This window comes from Macaca thibetana, chromosome 20, assembly GCF_024542745.1.
Source record: "Macaca thibetana thibetana isolate TM-01 chromosome 20, ASM2454274v1, whole genome shotgun sequence".
NCBI classification, from domain to species: Eukaryota; Metazoa; Chordata; class Mammalia; order Primates; family Cercopithecidae; genus Macaca; species Macaca thibetana.
The window spans coordinates 57,583,829-57,593,282 of record NC_065597.1 but is presented as its reverse complement, the minus strand read 5'-3'; the positions used below and the strand labels follow the sequence as shown (position 1 = coordinate 57,593,282).

The following is a 9,454-nucleotide window of genomic DNA, read 5'->3' as shown; positions in this document are numbered from 1 at the left end:
TCCATTTCCAATTCTGTGAGCCTTGTTTCTGCTTTGGTATGGACTGGGATTGCGGGGAACCTAAAAATCTGGGCCTTCCAGGACCAAAAAGGAAGCACAAAAAGATTAAAATACACACACAAAAAAAATCAGTTGGCATTTGGTAAATTGTGCAGCTTCTCAGATTTTTGCAGGAATATTCTTCTGAAAAGGATGTTAAAATGGGACTTTCCTATTGCTTCAGAATTGGTCCTGGGACCTACAGCTGAAAGCAACAGGTACTGATTACCTCTCATTCTGAAGAGAGCAATGAACACATGAGACCGTTCAACTACCCTTAGAGCTTATGTAACGGTTTGCAGACCTGGCCTTACTATAATCGACCACATGAGTAGAGAAAGACAAACAGTGGGATCCTTGGCCTTGTGGGGAACACAGCACCCACAGTGAAAAAGGTTTTTACCTTTTCTTCCTATGAAAGTAGGAGGGGTTGCTTTCTCTCCATCACTTGACATCTTCACGGTGTCAAGTGAGCAGAGCTTTAAGAAATTGCTCATACAGATTGGGGTGCCTGTAAGAAAGATGCACTGGCTTCTCACTCTCCAGCAAAACGCTGGCTATGCTGTTAAAAATCCTGCCTTCCCCAGTACTACACTGGAGACGAACTGGGTCAGAGACTTCTCAAGAATGCTTAATGCACGCAGACATGGTGGCTCATGCCTGTAATCCCAACACTTTGGGAGGCCAACACAGGAGTACACTTGAACCCAGGAGTACGAGATCATTCTAAGCAACATAGTGAGACCCCACCTCTAAACAGAAAATAAAAATTAGCCAGGTGTGATGGCGTACACCTGTAGTCCCAGCTACTCTAGAGGCTGAGGTAGGAGGATTGCTTTACCCCAGGAGGTCGAGGCTGTAGTGAGCTGTGATCATGCCACTGCATTCTATCCCGGGTGACAGAGTGAGATCCTATCTCATTTTTTTTTTTAAAAAGGATGCTTTATGCATTTATCCCTCAGAATTTAGCAGTGTAAGGAGGAAAACTTTTCCTCTATCCTCTTATGTTCCTTTCTGGAGGCCCGTGAATCAAATTGTCAAAAGACAGATTAACCAGAAGAAAACGCATAAGAGTTGTGTAGACGTTTTTACATGGAGAGGGACGTCGTAGAAAAGAAGTGAAAACCTAAAGAGGTGGTTAGACTTGGGGGCTTATCTGCCATTTTAACAAAGGGAGATAAGTCGTGGAGAAGTGACTAGACAAGGAAAAGAGGGTTGGCTTTCTAGAGGCAGCAGATTGTGGGAAGGTGACTAGGAAATGGATGGTAGATTAAAATTGTTTAGTAAGGTTTGTTATGTAGACTCAAGTGATCTCCAGGGTCATTCATCTCTTCCTGGTACAGGAGAGGGGACCACCTTTACAAATGGAAATTTATGTTACATTTACAAAGGGAAATTTATGCTCTGCTTTTAGGCAAATGTGGAGTCCTAATTAGGGAAAAGGAGTCAGGCTGGTAGGACCAAGGGAAAGCAAAAAGAGAAAGCTGATTAACTCTAAGTCTGCCTTTCCTCATGGTCCAGGACACAGCTTTCCTGCACAAAAAAGCTCACAATCTTCCTGTACCCAGCACTCACCAGACACCTGCAAGTTAGCTCACTGCAACCCTGGCATTATCAGTGCTGCACGTAGCACTCTTCAGCACAAGCACCATTCTATAACATCCCCAGCAAGCCTTCGTTTCCTTGCAGACAGCTCCTTCTCTGCTGTGCTGCCCGTTGCAACCTTGCAACATACTTTCATAGTTTCTCTAATAAATTTGCCTTTCTTTACCTACAACTGTCTTGGTAAATTCTTCTTACCCCTGCACCACTGACCCCAGAGAGTTGCCAATCACCTGTGACAGCAATAGGGGGAGGACAGAGAGCTCTTCTTTTGTCTGCCATTTATTTTATTTTTTGTAGAGATGAAGTCTCACTATGTTGCCCAGGCTGTTATCAAACTTCCAGCCTCAAGGGATTCTCTCGCCTTGGCCTCACAAAGTGCTAGGATTACAGGTGTGAGCCACTGCACCTGGCCTGGCATTTCTTGATTGTCTTTAACTCAAAACAGTCCTGATGCCAAAGTGGCATATTTTGGGATATCATATTCTGCTCCCTCTTAGGGGCATCCATGAACAGATTCTGATGCCTACTGGGACCCCAAGTTAGGAAGCTTCTTGTAATTTCCCAAAGCAGAGAGGGGAAAGAGGCAGTGACAAGTGGGCCTGGAAAGAAAAGGATGGACACATGAGCCTGGATGGTTCAGAAAAGGACGTTAGTCGCTCTCCCTGGCTCCACGAGAAGAAGCAGAGAAGTAGAGTTGCTGCTCTGTGCCTCAGCTGCCCTATCTGTAAAATGAGGACAGTAAGTATGTACCTCATCAAGGTCAGCATTCAATGAAATAATATATGTGGAGGCTTTGAACAATGCCTGCACATAGAGCTATGTAAGTTAGGTATTATTCTTACTGTATTGGTTGGCAAGTGCTACAAAAGTGCCATAGAACAAGCCACCCCAAAACTCAGTGGCTGAAAACAACCATTGTTTATTATAACACATGCATCTCTGTGGGTCAGCTGGGATTTGGATGACCTATGCTGGGCTCTTCTGGGCAGCTCTGAGACTCATTGCAAATCTCAAGGATAGCCAGGGTGCCTCTGCTTCATCATGTGTCGGGGGTGCCAACCTCGGTCTTGGGCTGGCATTACAAACTGCCTTAATTAGAAGGTTAACTGCCTTTGAAGTTCAGCAATCTCAGTTCTGAGCTTGTGTTGTGCCGGACCCCTAATGACTCCAACAGGGGTGGCACCATGTCCGAAAGGCCAAAGAAGAGACCCAGAGCCAGTGAAGGAGGCATAGCATTTATTGGGACTTACGTACAGGGTGGCCTAGAAGTGTCAAGCTGAACAGGACAAACACTATCACCATCCTTGAAGGGGGATCTGGGTGGTGCATCTCCATGTTACCACATCCGGAATCAAAAAGACATGAATTCAAATGCCACCGCTGACACTTATTGTGTGAGCTCACGGAAGTGGCTTAACCTCTCTGAGTTTTGGTTTCCTCTGTAAAATGGAGACACGGTCCCTTCCAGCCCTGACTGTGATTTATCTGGCAGCTTTGGGACATGAGGAGCTCTGCATAGGTGACTTTTTCAGAAAACTAAAATTTATTCCTTGAGCATTACAAATATCTCTATTTTTACATTTTGGATGGAAATCTTTCTAAACCATGTTACGCATCTCCCTGCCTCCTTAAACAGAAGATCTTCAAGGAGATTCACCTTTTCTTGATTCAGGGTAATATGCGCTGCATCTGCTTCAGGCATTTTTGTCTTCTGTCATATCTGGGTGCCACTGTGCCAGTCTCTGACAGCCCACAGGACCCACAGCCCTTCCTAGATTGTGGCTTCTGGGCCGCTGGGGGCAGGCAAGCTAGGCAACCAAGCCTGAGAACAACCCCAGACAGAGAGAGAGAGAAGGAGGAGGAGAGGGGAAGAAGGAGGAGGAGGGGAAGAAGGGAGAAGAAGGAGGAGGGGATGAGTGGAGGGGGAGGAGGAGAGGAGAGGAAGAGGAGAAGGGGGAAGGGAAAGGAAGGAGGAGAAGGTGAGGGGAGCGGGAAGGAGAAGGGGAAGGAAGGAGGAAGGGTTGGGGGAAGGGGGAAAAGGAGGAGGGGAAGGGGAGAGGGGAGGAGGGGAGGAAGGAAAGGAAAGAAGGGAGGAGAGAGAAAATAGATGATAGGTGACAGATTAATAGTAAATGATAGATAAATAATGGATGGATAAATGAAGATGATAGATATTGTTAGAGATAGGTGATAGGTAGATAATAGTCTATAGGATATGGTAGCCATATATCTGTCTATATATCATATCTATATGATAGTCCTTGGATAGTCATATATGGATAGATAATATATAGTCTCTCCCTTAGGGAAAATAGATGGATAGATGGATAGGCAGGTGATCATGACTATAAATATATGTCACCTATACAACTATTGTAAACAAAGCATAGGACCACATTGTGTGGATGCATCAAAGGATTTAACTATTCTTGTATTGTTAGCTATTTAGATTGCATCTAATTTTTCACTGTTACAAATAACACAGTGATAGGCATCTCTGTACACAAATTCAATTATATTCTCGGGGATATATTCCTAGAAGTGGCATTGGTAGTTCAAAATGTATGTACATTTTAAAACTAGAATTGCTTTTTATTATAAAAATAATGCAGGTGGCATTTGGAGGTAATGAATATGTTTATCACCTTGATTGTGGTAATGGCATCATGGCTGTATGTATGTGTCCAAAATCATCAAATAGTATATGCCTTCAACACTTGGTTTTTAAAATATACAATTATACCTCAATAAAGCTGATTTTTAAAAATGCATGTGGACTACAAAAAAAGGGAGGGCTGTGTGTGTGTGTGTGTGTGTGTGTGTCTTCTACAATCCCACCAGCCAGAGATAACCACTACTGACCACAGTAGTGAACCGTTTTCCGGCCATGTATATTGTGGTGGCCATGAGAATGCACCATGCAGACCTCCTACTACCAGGGGCGTGATTGACTGAGGGCCCCAGGTTTTGTGTTTGAAATTCATCACTTCATTTGCATTCCCAGATAATGACTGAGCGACATGGAGTAGTAAGGCAGGAATATTCCTGGGATACACAAGATTCCTTTGGTGGTGAACTTGGCTGAAGGAGGCCCCAGTAGGCCTGCGTTAGACTGCAGGATGATCCAGGATGTCTCCACCCTCTCCCTCACAGGGCATCACACTTGCATCATAGTCTGACTTTAATAGGGAACATTATGTCATTTATGTTCATAAACTCCCACAGAATTACACTCTATATTTCTATAAATGCGTATGTCTGTAAATAGAGATTTAAAGGCCTGGAAAGATACACATGAAACTGATAACAGAGAGGACTTCAGGGATTGGGGGAAATGGCCCCAAGGTAGAATTTTAGATTTGTCTGTAATGCTTGATTTTTTTTTTTAACGACGATCATGTATTCATGTATTACTTGTGCAGCTAAAAATACCGAGCTATTTTTAAAATGAAACATATTTCAACCCAATTCTCTCTTATAACCTTTAGGGCTAGGTTTGACTTGGCCACAAACCCAGGACCAGCTGCAGTGAATTGGGACAAAACACGGACATGTCTAGCATAATTATTGCGAAAACGCTTTCAAGAAGCGATGCCAATGTACACTCTAATCTAGGCAAAGATGACAAAAATAATAACATTCATTGCTGGTTCTGGTTTTAATTGATGATTCTTTGGTTGTTACTGAAGATGAGCAATTTTTCCCATGGCATTTTGGCCATCTTCTGGACGTGGTAGGGAGAGGATGCCATTTTTTCCACTTGCTCCTAGGCTGGGAAATGCCCACCTCCCACAGCCTAGGGACCGTTTAATAAATGCCTGCTCCATCCCCTCTAGAACCGAACAACAATCAGATGTTCAGTGAACTCCGCCTCCGCAGAAACCTGTACTTTACCCCGCATCCACCGGAGTCATCACTATTTGCTTTACAACAGAAAGAATCCACCAGTCACATGGGCCTGTCAAAGCCAACCCTCCTGGGGTGCATTGGTCTGCATTAATAACACCATAGATCCACGAGGGCGAGTCTCCAGCTGCGCTATAAGCGTGGATGCCAGGAAGAGATTGGGAGAAGCCCTGCAGGAGCCCTCAGAGACTCCATATGCCCCACTCTCTTCCACGTAGGCCTTGGCAGCTTGATGTGAGCTGGCACCTCCTTGACAAGCCTTGCTGTGCCTCATCCACCACCAGTGTTATTAACTCATTACCTTCCATCCATGCGGGCCAGACCACGGCCAGCCCCGGCCATTGGCCTGCACCCTCACCCTCCATGGGCTGTCTCACGGAGGAAGGTGTTGCAAAAGAGGTTGCACTACAACCCGGTCCTGCTGGGAGAGTCCTTTCCTGCTCTGGGCTCCGCTCGAAGCTGACAACGCTTCATGCTTCCTGGACGATGTGCTGGAGCAGCATCTCTAAGTGTAGAATTTGCTGCCTCCAGCCCCCAAAAAGGCCTGCCAGTCATTGTGCTTCTTTCTTTGCCAAAACCCTGTCTCTACAAAAAAACTAATAATAACAAAAATTAGCCAAGCATGGTGGCGTGGCTCTGCAGTCTCAGCTACATGGAGACTGAGGTGCGAGGATAGCTTGAGCCCTGGGCCGGGGGTGGAGGGTACAATGGGTTGTGATTGTGCCCATTGCACTCCAGCCTGGGTGACAAAGTGAGACCTTGTTGTCTAAAAAAAAAAAAGGAAGAAAGAAAGAAAAAAGAAAAAAATCTGAAATACCAGTTCGAATGTCTGTAAATAAAGCCTTATTGGGTTACAACTACACTTTAGCTGTATCCCAATAAGATTATAAGACATGATAATTTGTCTTTTACTTTGGAGTAGATGTACCAGCATGCTCCTGATTCTTGGACTCCTAAAAAAGTTTTTGGGTTTTGTTAGTTTGTTTTTAGTTGAGACAGGATCTCACCCTGGCACCCAGGCTGGAGTACAGTGGCATGATCGTAGCTCATTGCAGCCTCGACTTCCTGGGCTCAAGCAGTCCTCCAACCTCAGTCTCCCAAGTAGCTGGGACTATAGGCATGCACCACCACATCCAATTTTTTCTTTCTTTCTTTCTCTCTCTCTCTCTCTTTTCCTTCCTCCCTCCCTCCCTCCCTCCCTTCCTCCCTTTCTTCTTCCTTCCCTCCTTTCTTTCTCCTTCCCTCCTTTCTTTCTTTACTTTCCTTCTTTCCTTCTTTCCATCTTTCCTCCCTTCCTTTTTCCCTTTCTCCCTTTCTCTCTCTCTTTCTTTCTTTTTCTTGAGACAGGGTCTCTTGTGTTGCCCAGTTTGGTCTCGAACTCTCAGTCTCAAGTGATTCTCCTGTTTTGGCCTCTCAAAATCCTGTATGCCAGGATTACAGGCATAAGCCACCATATCCAGCCCTTAAAAAAAATGTTTTTTAGGAGTCTAAGAATCTTTTTGTTGTTGTTGTTGTTTTGAGACAGAGTCTCACCCTTTTGCCCAGGCTGGAGTGCAGTGGCACGATCTCGGCTCGCTGCGACCTCCACCTCCCAGGTTCCAATTATTCTCCTGCCTCAGTCTCCCAAGCAGCTGGGATTACAGGTGACCACCACCATGCCTGGCTAATTTTTGTATCTTTTATTTTTCAGTAGAGACGGGGTTTCACCATGTTGGCCAGGTTGGTCACAAACTCCTGACCTCAAATGATTCGCTCGCCTCGGCCTCCCAAAGTGTTGGGATTATAGGCGTGAGCCACCAGGCCTGGTCCAGGAATCTATTAAATTTATTATAGTAATAATAGAATGGTAGGAGGAAAAATGGTAGGCACCAGAATTTCTCCTGAGGACAAAACTGCGTTTATTTAGGAAAACATCTTGATACTGCACTTGATGCGAGAAGAGCCAAGGGAACAAAAGAGGCGGCCAAACTGCATATTCAAAAAGAACTGGAATTTGGGAGAGAAGTGAACGGAGAAGCTAGCTCACAAGGATTTCTGTGACGTGCATCCAAGTATAATTGTCAGAAGGTTAAAAAATAACTGTCATACAAATACATGGTGAACATGTATCAAAGACTTATTTAACCCATTAATGAAGGAACCAGCAGGAGGGTAAACTAGTTCAGAGATAGGAAAACCAATGCACATGCCCCACACATTTACACACACACCCATGCACATACATTTAGTGGGACCAAGAAAGGTGGAATGAATGTCTGAGTTAAATACAAAACTAGTTAGTCATCTACAGAACAATAAAATTTCTAGGCTAATCCACCATCTGCCTTTGTATGGTCCATGAACTAAGAATTTTTTTAAACAGTTGACAAAAGAACAATATTTTGCTGCACATGAAAATGATACGGTGCCAGGTGTGGTGGCTACGCCTGTAATCCCGGCACTTTGAGCCTAGGAGTTCAAGATCAGCCTGGGCAACATAGCAAAAACATGTCTCTACAAAAAAAAAAAAAAAAAAAAATTAGCCGAGCATGGTGGCATGGCCCTGGAGTTCCAGCTATTTGGAGGCTGAGCTAGAAGGATAGTTTGAGCGCTCGACAAGGAGGTAGGGGCTTCAGTGAGTTGTGATTGTGCCACTGCACTCCGCCTGGGTGACAAAGTGAGACCTTGTTGTCAAAAAAAAAAGAAAAAGATAAAAAAGGAAAGAAAATAATATGAAATACCAGTTCCAATGTTCATAAATAAAGTCTTGCTGGAATACAGCTACACTCATTCATTTATGTGTTTTCTGTGGTTGCTTTCACATTGTAATGGCAGAGTTGATGGCAACAGAGGCGATACAGCCCACAAAGCCTAAAATATATATTATCTGTCTCCTTACTCAAAAAGTTTGCTGGTCTCTGTTCTAGGATAATGACATGTCAATAATCTTTGAGGTTATTGTCTTCTCTACTGGACAGAAATCAGTTGCACCCCTACAGGACAAAACTCTTTTGCAACCTCAATTTTCTATAGCTTAACATCTCATGTTATAGGATCTGGGCCCTAATCAATAATAAAATCAACATGACATCCTCTAGAGAATCAGAAAACCCTTAGGCAGACAGTTTTCTAATTTGATTTGGAAGTTACACAGCTAATTTTTTACTTTATTCCAAACTTTCAGATAATTGGTCTTCACACTTGAAACCAAAAGATCAGTAATACAGACTCCATGGTCTACAATTCGTGATCTAGAAGGCCACTGCCTCCACGGGACTTCTCTGAATTAAAGATCTGAAAGCCCTTTTAGGAAATTAGAATGCTGAGGTTTCTCACTGAGCAGAGGACAATCAGGTCTGTTGAAAACAGGAGGGACCGCAGAAAGAAGGTGGCTTGAAGGTTGAAATGTGCGAGCCTAGATGCATGGTGCCACCCTCAACAGGTGGCTAGGGCCAATGGCTGACTGGTGTGGAGGTACAAGAACTCTGTTCTCTTGCCTCAAATCACAATAAACTCTGGGGTGTAATTTAGACTCTAGAGCTCACCATGGCATCAGGTTGAGGGTAGATTTCCCTTTCTTACTTAATTTATTCCTAGGCTTTCTTGCTTCTCTTCTTTCCATACAAATTTCTTCGGTGAGCCCTCCCTCAATACGTCACATACATCTTTGTCTTAGACTCTGCTTTTAGGAAATGTGAGCTCAGAGAGCAGGAATTCCTGAGCATCTGGGAACCGTACCTGTTAAGTGCTGGTCTGGGGGTTCTGAGTAGATGATAACGACGCTCCATCCCTCTATGAACATGTGTTTATGTTTCCCAAATGTCAAATTCTAACATATCTATCTTATAAATTCAAAATATCCCCAAGCCCCTTAGACATTTCTGTATTGATAAGATATAGGAAAGAAGGGAAGCAAAGGTCGGGT

At 44.0% G+C, this 9,454-nt stretch overlaps 1 protein-coding gene across 1 annotated transcript in view; it reads left to right on the top strand.

Moving 5' to 3' along the window:
- IQCK (IQ motif containing K) overlaps window positions 1-9,454 on the top strand; it is a 959,718-nt gene that overhangs the window by 411,955 nt on the left and 538,309 nt on the right. The window lies entirely within an intron of this gene.